General features: G+C 44.5%; 1 protein-coding gene across 20 annotated transcripts in view; it reads right to left on the minus strand.

Annotated features, from left to right (window-relative positions):
• Positions 1 to 855: 855 nt before the first annotated feature.
• The window catches only part of LOC131062725 (uncharacterized), a 104,236-nt gene continuing 90,822 nt past the window's right edge, over positions 856 to 14,269 (minus strand). For all 20 annotated transcript variants that reach the window (XR_009372768.1, XR_009372766.1, XR_009372761.1 and 17 more), the window contains one exon: positions 856 to 1,147. The gene's annotated coding sequence lies outside the window, so the exon portion shown is untranslated. The remainder of the gene's footprint in view (positions 1,148 to 14,269) is intronic.

A 14,269-nucleotide genomic window follows, 5' to 3' on the forward strand; every position in this document is an offset into this window, starting at 1 on the left:
TGGTGGAGATGGATACGTCCATGGATCTCCCTTCGGAGATCTCTATTTCTACTTCAAAATGTAGTTGGCTTCAGTCGATGGATTATGAAGGGATTTCTTTTAAGTGTAGGAGATGCTTTAAGATTGGACATAATGCTGATTCATGTGCTAAGCGTAGGGTGCAGAGTCTAGCTTCATGGTGGAAGGATGTTACCCCCCAATTTTACATGGTGGAGAAGGTGGCAGGGAATCTGAAATCCACCTAGGATGTCGGGGGTTTGATCAACGATTCCATTGTGAAGGATCCAGAACTTTCAAATGATGTGCAAGGTTTGGCTGGTGGTTTGGTTGGCGTGAGTGAGGGAGGTTTTCCTGAGGGCTGCAGCTCCTTTCAGGCTGCTATTGGGGGTGTACAGATGATGGAGGATGGTCCTAGCTCTCACGGGGGTTTAAATGTAGGCATGGATGAGGGGATTCAATCTGAGAATAACTGCTGGGATAGTAAGGGGTTGGTTGGAATGGATATGCAAAATCTGAAATCGTTGGAGGATGCCAAAACTTATGGATGGATAGAGGTGAAGCGAAAGAAGGGTAAGCGGGGTAAGGATGGGAATATTTGTTATGACCCCTCTCTTGAAGGGGGAAATGGATATGGGGAGGTGGCTCCCTAATTATAGCACCACCTGGTTCGGGCCAGTTCAAAATCCCGGGTTATTGATAAAAATCACTATTACCAACCCAAAAAAAAAAAAATGTACCAATTGCATATCATATTTAAAAAAATACATAAATGATAAATCCAATGTGCACAAATAAAAATACAAAGTCATACAATTTAAGATATAGTTTGTACTTGCCATACATGTCAACTTGCCATTTTCAGAACAACAAGAGTACTTAATCAAATCTAATTATCCAATACTTATTCAAACATGTCAAATTGAACAAGTTAACCAATACTTTTTTCCATTTTCCATTCAACATTGTAAAACTACCCGAGTAAATGTCAAATCTAAGTATTCTATGACATAAATAAAGGGTGGTTGCATACACAATACATAAAAACATATTTTCAAGTATTAATATCAACTAGATCTAAATGCCAATACTCTTCAAACTTGTAAATCCAAATTGCTCCCAGCTGTTTCATTTATGTCATTCATTGTACCTGCAAAGAATAAACATGTAAGACTCACCAAAATTCAGAGACAATCGATACAAATTCTAAATTAAAAAAGTGTATAAAATTTTTAATCGATGAAATGAAATACAGGAAATCAAAAAACAACCTATCAAAAATTGAAGAAACAACTGCTCCATCCATGACAAGAAGAAACAGTCAATAGAAAGCAAGTCCACAGAATAAAAGAGAGAGAAATCAATATTCAAAATGCTATAAAATCCAATGTTAAAAGTAGATAATCTATTTATTCCTCCTCCATTCCATTCTATTCTATTCAATTGCCTTCTGTTTTTCACCTGCGCTAGTTTCGTCTACACAATGGCTGCTCTCTTTTCTTGTTACTTTTTATTAAAATATAATGCTCACAAAAAATATAGAGTTGTGCATGAAGTCTGCCAAATACTTCATAATAGCTAGTACATTTGATTGAATCAATCCATAATTTGCTCACAGGGTTGAAGTAGATAATTTGTAGGCACTGATTTTCCTAATCTATTTATTCCTCCTCCATTCCATTCTATTCTACAATGGCTGCTCTTTTGTTGTTACTTTTAATGCTTTCTGTATTTTTTATCTCTCTCAATAACAACAATTGCTCTTGCGATTCGATGCTGCCATTTCCAACAATGGCACTTCTCTGCCCAACTGGAATCCCCTTCACCACATTTGCAACTGGTTTGCCATTGCCTATGATTCCTCTTCTCACTCTCTTCGTGCCCCTAATTTAGACAGCACTATTTTTCCTGTGCTCTCTCCTCTCTTTGATCCATAAATCTCTTGAACAATTACCTCACTAGCATCATTCCTCCTAAACTCAGCCAACTCCCACATCTACGAATACTCTGGTTGGCCAACAATCAATTAAAAGGAACCATTCCCCCTGATCTCCCCGCTTGCTGCAGTTTGCAATCTCTGGCATTCTCCTTTAACCATCTGCATGGCAGCATTCCGCCTTAGCTGAGTTTTATCACAAGTTTGAAGTACCTCTGCTTGGGCTCAAACAGTCTCACCATTAGCTGTCCGCCTTAGTTCTCTAGAAAATCTGTCTGCATCGACTTATTTTGGTTTGGCTGATAACTATCTCTAAATCCCCATTCCTTCTGATTTGGGCGTGCTCACTCACCTACAGACTCTTTCCCTGTATGAAAATAACTTATCAGGCACCATTCCCGGCTCTTTAACAAGTCTCTCAAAATTGAAGAATTAGTACCATCTGAAAACCAGATAAGTGGACATATTCCATGGGAAACCTATACCAAGCTCTCCAATTTGGTATTCCTTAGTTTATGGGGAAATCAGCTTAGTGCAAACATACCAAACTCCTTGAGAAATTGTTCCAGTCTTGACGTACTTTATTTAGATAAAAAACACAGCTCAGTAGAACATTCCAAAGGAGCTGGGTAAGTTGAACCTTCTTACCTATTTTTACTTACACACCAGTCAACTTGTTAGTGATAGTGTTAATAATTTGGTGGCATCCACTCAGCATTATATTTAGCACGGGTTACAAAGGAGACACTGAAGAATTTTTTTCGAGAAGTCCTTGGTAACCTGTGCTAAATATAATGCTGGATAGCCACAGGTTAATAATTTGGCCTTTCTCACTGCTCATACAAATTGATCTCACTTGCAAGAAATAGAAATGCCATATAATCATTTCACTAGTGTATTGCCCCCATCCATAGGCCAACTGTCTTCCAATCTCTATCGCTTGGGTATAGAAGTCAACATGAAAAGCAGAAACATACCACAACAGATTGTCAATCTGACAAACTTTAAGTTTAAACAGTGATCTGTTCATTGGCAATACTCCATCTGCAATTAAAAGATTCCACAAGTTGGAACAGATTAAAAGGAAGCATTCCAAGTTAGATAGGTAAAATGCAACATCTTGGACTCTTAGATCTTCATCACAGCCAGTTATCTGGAAAAATACCAGATTCTCTTTGTAGCTCCCAGCAGCTAAGAATCTTTTTCTTTAGCACAAGAAGTTATCAGGGAATATCCCTGTTAGTTTGAAGGGATGTCAGAAATTGGACCTCCTTGACTCATCTTACAATAAGCTAGGGGCAAGCATACCTGGTGAAGTCACTGCCAGCCTTAAAAACCTGCAATTCTACCTCAAGCTTTCATAGAATAATTTGCAAAGGTCCTTGCCATAGGAGATGAGTAAAATTGTAATGGCACAAGCCATAGATATATCTAAAATCGACTTACTGGAGTCATTCCAAATTCCCTAAGAGACTGCACAGCATTAGAGCAGCTAAATCTGTCCCACAACACCTTTGTAGGTCTAAAATACCAGATTGACTCTCCAAATTAAAAAATCTCCAAGAAATGGATCTATCTGCCATTTTTTATCAGGTTCAATACCAATGTCCCTTGAAGGACTAAAAGTACTTCATTACATCAATGTTTCTTTCAATAATTCGTCAGGAGACTCAGGACAGATTCCAGGAGGGTTTTTTTCCAAATAGAACTGCTGTAACATTTTTTATGGGGAACCCTGGCCTATGTGGCCTCGGAAATTATTCATTGCCTTCATGCCCAAATCAGACCCATGAAAACGTTCCCTGCTCAAAAATATAGTCTTATCAGTTGTTGGAACCATTTGTATATGTATTATGCTGCTTCAATATAGGAATTCTATGGAGGCATAAACTTTCAAGGCAACTAATCCATCCCTTAAACTTTGTTTTTCAAAGGCTCACCTATCCAAAATTTTCTTATCAAGATCTTGTCATTGCAATATCTGGGTTTGATGAGTCAAACTTACTTTGAGTAGGTAACTTTGGATCAGTTTACAAAGGCATTTTGAGGGAAGGTAAGGCAGTTGCCATCAAAGCTCTTAATTTGAAAAATGAAGATGCTCACAAAAGTTTTAACATAGAGTGCAAATTTTAGGGAGATTTCGGCACCATAACCTCATCAAAATCATAAATGCATGTTAGTAGCCTAAGTGGGTTAGGTTGTAGTATACAGAACATCAATATACAACTTATAACACCAGAGCATAGTAAAACATTAGCATGGAAGCAGTAACACACAATACAGTATACCAAGATATATTCATGTAACACAGATTTCTATCATATTCCTCTACAATCCAATGTGTCCCAGATGTGCTACAAGTTCACAATATAAAGAGTTTGTGGTTGGTTAGGCCATCAACCACCAGGCAACTAACTACCCCATAGATATAACTTAATACTATTGTTTTCTTTTAAAGCATTACAAAAAGCCTTATTTACTAATTAACCAGCTTACATCATCCCTCCCCAAAACTTGTTCGTCTGGAAGACGAAGACGAACACAAACAGCAAAATAACAAAAACTTATCTACTTAGAGGGACAAGAGGACGTCCCTGTTCCCATAGGGGTCTGCTCTCGGAGGATCTTTAGATCTCTTTCAGCAATGAGTTGTTTCTCCCGAGTTGCCTTCAGAAGCCTGAGTGCATCCATTCGGTCTTTCTCAGAGGCAGCCAACTCCCATTCCTTTTCCAGCCGCGTAGTTCTCCCTTGAACCATTTCTTGCTCTAGAGCATTGATCCTTTCTTTCAGCTCACTCTCTCACTGTAGGGCTAAGGTGTGGTCTCCTTCCATTTTGCTCGCTTTCTGGTCATCCCCTGGAGCTGTAAGAATGTAGTACGGAATGTCCGTTCCATGGAAGTGAGGGCTCCCATTACTTCTTGATTACCTCCTGTATGCCCATTAAGGATCTGTGGTACTCCCCAGTCTGCTACCATCTCCGGAGTTTCCGTGTCGGGCCAACCTTGGTTCCTAATATTCTCCAAGAACTCCCTCTCGCAGCCTTCTGTCATAAACGCCAGTAGTGCTTCTGTTGCTCTTACTATAGCAGGCACATCAGACCCTAGAGAATAATCTATCATCCTCTCTGTGGCTGTCCTCATTACTTCCAACTCCAAAAGAAAATGTTGTGCAGCAGCTTCCCAGTCTCGGACCCCCTCTACTGGTGAGGACGTACTGTGCCCTTTCCTAGTTTCTTCAATCCTCAGGCTCTCCTCCTACTGGTCAAGCCCCAGCGATGGTGAAGGAGGTGGAACCTCTATGTCCATTTGGAATCTGGCGAGTAGGCTGTCTGTTTCCTCGGTCCCCTTCCCTTTGTCTCCCTCTGGCTCTTCCCGATGCATTTCCTCTTCTATATTTCCCACCTCCACGTTTGCGAGAGGATCGGTTATTGGTGCCATTACCAATGCGACAGCTCTGGCCGCTTTCACGCCCTTGGGTGTGTTTATATGGAGAGTGTGGGCCCCCGCACTGTGTCTCCTCAAGTCTATTAACTGGGATGGGGTCCCTGTGACCCCAGGTACCAACTATGTCGTGGTGGGAATCTGTGCCGGTTTGAAAAGTACCTTTCTCCTTACTCCCCATCCTGGTACGGTTGGTATGCCCCCCCCTACGATCTTCTAGCTCTGCCTGCCGCAAACCTCCTATGTGTCCTCCTTCCTGTTCCATGCCCATTGGTTCCAATGTTGAGAATTCTGGCCCTGTCCTATCCTCCTTATCACCTTCTGGTCCATGCATAGTGTGGCTCTGCTCCATACGGAATTCCCCTTCGTCTTCCTCCAATGAAGATGATATATATGTTTCCTCTTCCCCCGTCTCTACCTCTTCGTCAGAGTTGTTATCTTCCTCTCCTCCATCTTCCATGCCCCCTGCCAATTCTTGCCTTGCTTTCTTTCTCGGTGCCTCTATGGCTACTACTGAAAAGGTGTCCAGGTGTAGCCAATAATACATCGCTGGCTTGTAGGGCTCCACCCGACTTGAGGCCACAAACCCTCCTATATTTTCTAATGCCACCTGTGTTCTCAGTGCTTCCAAGAAGAGAGTAATGAGGTGATGGGGTACATAGAGGGTTTTGTGTTTGAGGAGCATGGCTTCCTTCACCCGATTGGAAAGGACTCGGCCCCAGTTGTATATTTTGCCATTGCTCAATCCATACATGAGGCATAGCATCCATATTGCAACATTGGATGCTCGGCTTGCTGCTGTTAGCTTACTCTTCAGGATGTCCATAACGCATCTCCACTCTGGTGAGGTGAGATAAGATTTTTTCAAGCCCCTTCTATTGCTATTCTGCCATAAACTGTCCCATTGCTCTTCTGTGAGTGTATTACCGCAGATGCGTTCCAGCAACCGCTTCTTTTCTTCTGTAGACATCCTTGCTGATGGTTTCATAGCTGAATCGCCGCTCCTTGGAATTCCGAAAACCTTGCTGAATTCCTTGGGTGCATAAGAAATGACCACCGTCTATCCCAAATAGTCAATTACTGATCTATATTTGTCCTGCTCATATCCATGGACCATGGCGCGCAATACAAGCTCGAATTCTTTCAGATTGAAGATGGGCATAAAAATGATCTTATCAACCTCTGCTTTCTTCAATGAATTCTTTAGAGGATGGTCCTCCTCATTGCTTTCCCACCACCTCCTGCACTCACTTCCAAGAACTCCTTCAAATGCGATATTCTCCACGTTTACCTGTTTTGCTGCCCTCTCCTAGCTTTTCTTGTTGGTTCCTGGCATGGCCATTGGTTGTTTATTAGAGGTACTGGCCTTGTAGTTTATGTCATAACTTCCCGTTCTAGGGTTGCCGTGACTTCCTTTCACCATCTTGTGCCTTGCTGGCGTATGCTTCCCCCTTAGTGTGCAACTGTAGTGATGGCCTTTTTGGTGGCCTTGAGCTTTTTCGCGGATATCTATACTGTAGGGCTGATGTGGCCAGTTTACCCTGCTACGTGCACTGCGGCTGTGTATGTCGTGGTCCCTGCGCCTGTTGTGGCTAAGGCGTACGCCGCAATTGGACGCTGCGTACGCCTTGGTCCGTTTATGCTCCCTCCAGTGCTGCGTACGCCTATGGTGCGGGGTGTGCCTTGGGCGTTGCGTGTGTCTTGGGCTCCCTTAACCCGCGTACGCCTTAGCCTATGTACGCTTGGAGCGCTCCCTTCGTGGCCGTCGCCGCCTCCTCCCCGTGTTCCCTTCGTGCCACTGTGCGTGTCTTGGGCTCCCTTAACACACGTATGCCTTAGCCTGCGTACGCTTAGAGTTCTCCCTTCGTGGTCGTCGCCTCTTCCTCCCCGTGTTCCCTTCGTGCCACCTCTCCCCTTTGGCTCCCTACGTAGGCTGTGTCTCCCCTTCGCGGCTCCGCGTACACTCCACCCTTTCCAACGCGTGGCGTGTCCTCCCTTGGTCATGCGTGTGTGCCGCGTGGTGTGTACGTGCTGCGTGGTGCATACGGGCTGCGTAGTGCGTACGTGTTGCGTAGTGCCTTCGCAAGGGTTTCTGTGCCTTCGTGCCAATTGCTCAATGCATACGCCCTGTATACTCCTCCATGCTTCTTTGTTGCCTTCGCCCAAGTTTATGTGCCTTTGTGCCACTTGCCCCCTTTTATGCCTCCGTTTAGAATTTTGTGAACCACTCCCTCCTTTGTTTTGCTGGCCCCATATTAAACTCTTTATATTTCCTCTGGTCTTTATCTTTCTATGGCCTTTTCTTTTCATGCAAAATATTTTTATTCGGGTTCTCTTTTTAATAGTTTTATTTAATTTTTCCTTGTTCTGAACCCATGTTCCTAACCTTCGTGACTTAGAACCCTTCTCCTTGGTCCCACTTTCTCTCAAGGCATACCCCAACATATTGCGGCAACAGTTTCTCTCTCCTGGATAGTTTCTCTCTCCTTGTAGATTTTTAGTTTTGAGCCATTTACTGCGTCTTTGATCGGATTGCCATCTATGGTAGATAGTTTTATAGCTCCGTTCGCCCCTACTCCCTCTATTTTATAGGGTCCTAACCATCGTACCCTAAACTTCCTAGTTCGGAGATCATTCCAGTCGTTGTATTTGAGCACCAACTGTCCCGATGAGAATTTCATCTGTCTCAGGTGTTTGTCGTGCCAAAATTTCCTTCTTCTCTGGGCTACTTCTGTGGCCCATTGTGCCACTATCCTTCGTTCCTCCATCTGAATTAATGTAGTCAATCGCTCCCTTAGGTTGTCCTCGTCCCCCAACCGGTTTTGGCCCGCTATTCTCAAACTCGGTATAGTGTACTCTACTGGCATCACAGCTTCCTGTCCATACATGAGCTGGGATGGGGTATGCCCAGTAGTGGCTTTGTACGAAGTACGATAGGCCCACAGCACCGCACTCAACCTTTCCTCCCAGTCCTCTTGTTCTACTCCACAAGTCTTGTATAGGATGGACACTAATACTTTGTTTGTTGACTCTACTTGTCCATTCGCCCTTGGGTAGTAAGACTTGACAGCGTGTGAAAAATTCTGAATTCTATTGTCATAGTGCGTATCACATGATTCACAAAATGTACGCCTCTATCACTGGTGACCTCTATCGGTATGCCAAATCGAGTTACGATCTGTTCATATAGGAACTTGGCAGTACTGAGTGTCGTATTGTCTGGAAGAGCTCTAGCCTCGACCCATTTTGTAAGGTATTTTGTGGCCACGACTATGTACCGGCATCTCTGTGCTTTGCTTACCCTGAGTGGCCCTACAAAATCTAGCCCCCATCTCTCAAACAACTCATGTGGTTGGGATGGAAAAAGAGGCATAAAGTCTCATTTGAGTGGCTTACCCGCCCTTTGGCAAGTATCACAACTTGACACCCATTCCCACACATCTGCATAAAGTGTAGGCCACCACAACCCTGCTAGTAATATTTTTCTTGCGGTAGCATCTGGGCCCATATGCCCTCGGGCTAGCCCTTCATGTGATTCCCTAAGAACCCCCGGAATTTCTTCCTCTGAGACACACCTTCGTAGTACCCCATCAGGGCCCATTTTATACAAAAGGCCGTGGATCAGTTGGAAAGTTGTGCTTTTTAGTGCCACCTTCCTTCTTTCACTTGGGGACATCTCCTTTGGGAACGTTGCGCTGGCGAGGTATTGTCCAAGCTTCTCATACCAAGATGGTAAGACTGCTATTTGGAACAAGTGGCCATCTGGAAAATCCTCATTTACTCCCCCTTCTACGCATTCCCCTGATTTTATTCTTGACAGATGATCAGCCATTACATGGCTCTTTCCTAGTCGCACCACAATGTTGAAAGTAAATTCCTGCAGTAAGATCAGCCATCGACTTACTCTTCCTTGGATGACCGGTTTGTTGACCAGATACAAGAGTGCCCGGTGATCTACGAAGAAGGTAAAGGGCGTGGCCAGGAGGTAATGACGAAATTTTTGCACTGCGTACACCAACCCAAGGCTTCTCGTTCTGTGGTACTATAGTTTCTTTCTGCTCTCGACAGTAGGCAGCTAGCAAAGTATATAGGGTGATCCAAGCCTGTGGCTCCTGCCTGTGCTAGGGTGGCGCCAATGGCAAAGTTGGAGGCATCCACATGCACATGAAATTTATTATCCCAATTTGGGTATATCAGGATAGGTGCACTTCCAAGTCTGGATTTGAGTTCCCTAAAGGCCTCTTCTTGCTCTTGGTGCCATACGAATGGCTCCCCCTTCCTTGTGAGTTTTTCCAGTGGGAGGGAGACCTCAGCAAATCCTTTGATAAACCATCGATAGTATCCTACGTGGCCCAGGAAAGATTTTACTCCTGTAACATTCGTTGGGTTTTCCATTTCCATGATGACTCTTATCTTATCAGGGTCAGTCTTCAACCCTGCTTTGCAGACTATGTGGCCAAGTAACCTTCCTTGGGGAACGAGGAACCGACATTTCTTTGGATTGAGGGCAAGTCGTGCTTGACGGCACCTTTCCATGCACTCCCCCAGTATTTGCAAGTGATTTTTCTTCTCGTTGTACATTGACCAATCGTCCAAAAATGCTTTAAAATTTCCAGTTGCCATTTTGTCGAAGATATGCAATATGATCCTCTAGAATGTGGTTGGGGCGTTGCATAATCCGAATGGCATCCGATTATACACGTAGACTCCATCCTCCACAATAAAGGTGGTTTTCAGCCTACCCTCCTCAGCTATGCTGATCTGGTTGTAGCCCGAAAAGCCATCCATGAAGGAATAGATTTCGTGCCCCGCCACTTCTTCAAGTATACTATCAGTAAAAGGTATGGGAAACGGATCTTTCACCGTCACACCATTTAAACATCTGAAGTCTACGCAGATGCGGATCTGATTCCCCTCTTTTTGAGCGAAATGACAATAGGTGAGACCCATTCATTGGTTTGCACCCGGAATATGATTCTGGCTTCTAACATTTTTTCTATTTCCTCTTGTACCATTGCCACGTAATTTTTGTTCATGCAGTAAGGGCGTTTCCTTACTGCCCTAGCCCCTAGTATGCGATGTACGCATAGTTCCGGAGGTACTCCTTTCAAATCCTTATATGTCCATGCGAACACATCTTTGTACTCGAGAAATATTTTAAATGCTGCTGCTTTTAGTACGGGGTCCCAATTGTCCCCTACTAGTATTACTTTTGGGTCCTTTTCTTCTCCAAGGTTGGTTGGTTGTACCTTGGGTTCCACATATTGTACGATCTCATTTTCTCCGAATTGGTGGGCCAGGGTCCCATCTACCCGGGCCTCCCCTTCCTGGTATTCGGCAAATTGTGGTGGGTAAGTATTGCCTTCCTCGACCTCCAGGATCTCCAACACGTTGCATGGGTGGAAGATTTCATAATCTTCCATCTGCCAGTGGAATAACCCATTGATAGAACTTGTTTCGTCCTCTGAGCAATTCCCCAGGCAGAGGACTCCTTCTTCATCAGGTTCCATCTCAGCATCCTCCCCTGGAGCGCCTTTCTCGGACCTGGAATCTGAAGCCACTTCTTGACTCACTACTTGGTTTCCTAGATCAATGGTATATTTCTTCCCTTCACTTTCGATTGAGAGAGTGTTTTTCTTCCAATTGTGGTCTGCTTTGGCCATGATGAGCCATCCTCTTCCCAAGAGTGCATCGTATCCCTTCCTTGCTAAGGATATAACCATAAAATCCAAAAAGAATTGTTGGGTTCCAATGGTTACCTTTTGCCCCATAGGTGTGCCCAGTGGTTTTATGCCATGTTGATCTACTCCTATCAGGTGGAAGGCAGGTGGCCAGAGCGTTGACTTCCCCAAGGTTTTCCATGTCTCCTCAGGTAGCACGTTTACTGCGGACCCACCATCTACAATAGTGTTAGTAAGTTTGTAACCGAGAATCTCCATTTCTACTACGGCTGGTGTCCTGCCTACCCCTACTGTCATCAGCATAGGGTCAATGGTCTCCTTTGAGTGGTTCCTTCCTTCCATTTCCTCTCCATGGCCCGGCGTCTTTTCCTCCTTTCTGGTCTCCTCCACTTGGTTTATAGCTATCCGTAGTTGTGGTAGTGTCTGCAACAGATCCGCTACACGGACCAGCACGGTGGTTTGTAGCAACTGGTTCATTATGGTAGCTTCGGAGTCGGCTCGTATGGTGCTGGTGGTTTTGTGGGATACTGTCTTCCACTGTCCCTCACTCATTTCCCTTTCTACTTCCTTTTGTGCCTCCTTTAGTCTTTCCTTTTCTATACCTGGTTTAGGGTACGTTAGTTTCCTTGTATGAGATCGGGTAATGGCCAATACTTCTGGTTCCGACCGTACTACCTCCAGCATGTTCACGACTTTTTGTCTTAGACATTCCGCATCTTCGTGGTTGCCCGGCCCACACCATTTGCAGAGTAGCCCTCCTCCTTGTCCAACACCACTCTGGCAGTCACGTGCAAAATGGTCCCATTCGTTACATCGTCGACATTGTATCATCCATCTGCCTTTTGCATCATATTGGATGCGTCCTCGTGGGGTATTATTATTGCTGTTGTTGTTACTGCTCCTCCGGCTATTAATATAGCCACTTGGTGATGCGTCTGAGTTTGTGTTCTCGGAGGGTGTAGTTGGTGGTGTTGATTGTTCTTGAGTATATAGTACCTGGGCACCCCTTGCCTTCAAGTTGTAGGGGCATTCCTTAATGGAATGTCCCAGCACTTGGCAGATGTCACAGAAAGCTTTCTTTGGACAATTGGTTTTTGTGTCCCTCCAGTTTGCACTCTGTGCACCAGAGGTCCCTACCCTCCCTACTTTCTTCCTTCTGCATCTGCATTTCCCGCATCATCCGTCTCATGTCCTTCCGGAGCGCTTGTATCGTGCATGACTCCTCCTCGCTTTCCTGATCACTACTATCTTCATCACTTGTATGCTTCTTGCCCTTCGATGTCTTGTTCTCGCTTTCAATGTCCAAGGCTCTATTGTACGCGTCCATGACCATAGATGGAGGTACTACCTTCATCTTTTTCTGCACGGATGGTTGCAATCCCTCAATTAACCATCGCTTCTTCAACCCATCGGCCAGCTTATTGTCCATTTTTCCAATCAACTCTTTTAGTCTGCGATAGTAGGACCTTACCGTCTCATGCTTGCCCTGTTTGGTGTTGTATATTTCTGCAACGATCTCGTCATCGTCCCGGAGTAGCCGAAACTCCTCCTCAAATGCTTTAGCAAGGTTTTTCCAGGTATCCTTTGAAGTGGTGGGTAGGTCCGTGTACCAGTCAATGGCAATTCCACGGAGGGTGGCCGGAAATGCTTTCAACCAGTTATCCTCATCATCCTCGCCATTGGCCTACCATATGGTGACACAAGTTTTACAGTGGCAAGCGGGTCCTCTGATCCTAGTCTATTGAATCTAGGAAGTTTCTGTTTTTCGGGGTTATGTGCCATCTTTCTCGTACTCTCCGGTTTACTTTGGGAATTGTTGAGTGACTCGGTTGGGGCGGTTGTTTGCTCCCAATTCTCGCTACTTTCTATTGCCTGTGGGCTATCGTGACTCCTGCCCCACTCTTGTGTGTGTTGCCGAGAACCTTCCGCTAGGCTCCCTCTCTCTTCAACTATCCGGTAGAGTTTCAGGCGCCTCTCGAGTTGCTCCTGGATGCGCAGGGATCTCCTCACTATGTCTTCGTGGCTCCCCTCTTCTTCCTCCGAGGGTTGTCGGCTTCGATCTTTGTTGAGTGTATTTGGCATTAATTATTGGAACTACAGTGGTTTCGTCGCTGTGTGGAGTCCCGTTGTTCTTCTTCCCTTCTGTTCCTTTCTCTATACTGTTGAAGCACTTGCTGCCTACATTGCTCCCTCTGTATGTTCTCTCGTTCCTCTTCACGTTCCACGAGTACACGTGCCAATAACCAGGGAAGACTACCCAGGAGATCATGTACGACCTGGTTCACGTTGAGTTCCGCCCATACCGTATCAGCCGAGACCGGGCTCAGTTCCACTTCTCGCTGTACGTACCGGTCCAGGGAAACGTCCCACGCGTGAATCAGGTCTTGTGTCAACTGATCCTCCTTGGTTACTTCGGTGTTATCCTCTACGTCACTGTCTGTTACCCGGATACTTTGGTCGAATGGACGACCCATTATGCTTCCATCCCGCCAGCCTTCCCTCCAAAGACCTCCGGATTCGACTTAGGCAACGGCACCAATATGTTAGTAGCCTAAGTGGGTTAGGTTGTAGTATACAGAACATCAATATACAACTTATAACACCAGAGCATAGTAAAACATTAGCATGGAAGCAGTAACACACAATACAATATACCAAGGTATATTCATGTAACACAAATTTCTATCATATTCCTCTCCAATCCAATGTGTCCCAGATGTGCTACAAGTTTACAATATAAAGAGTTTGCGGTTGGTTAGGCCATCAACCGCCAGGCAACTAACTACCCCGTAGATATAACTTAATACTATTGTTTTCTTTTAAAGCATTACAAAAAGCCTTATTTACTAATTAACCGGCTTACAATGCATTTTTCTACCCTGATATCAAAGGTTTGATTCTTCAATTTATGAATCTAATGGGAGCTTGGAAACACATTTGCACACTGACAGAGATGATGACGACTTTTGTAAATTGGGATTGAGTGTTTGAGCATTGCTATAGATGTAGCCTATGGCATGGAATATTTACATCATGATTATCCTTTACAAATTGTACACTGGATACCAACATGACAGTCCTTGTGACTGATTTTGGTATGTCCCGTTTAGTTTACTGCTCCAAGCTCAGATTCACTGAGTACAACATTTGCACTCAAAGGATCCATTGGCTATATAGCTCCAAGTAACATTTTATGGTTATCTTTATATTGAATT

Source organism: Cryptomeria japonica, chromosome 5 (assembly GCF_030272615.1).
Source record: "Cryptomeria japonica chromosome 5, Sugi_1.0, whole genome shotgun sequence".
In the NCBI taxonomy this organism is placed as follows: domain Eukaryota; kingdom Viridiplantae; phylum Streptophyta; class Pinopsida; order Cupressales; family Cupressaceae; genus Cryptomeria; species Cryptomeria japonica.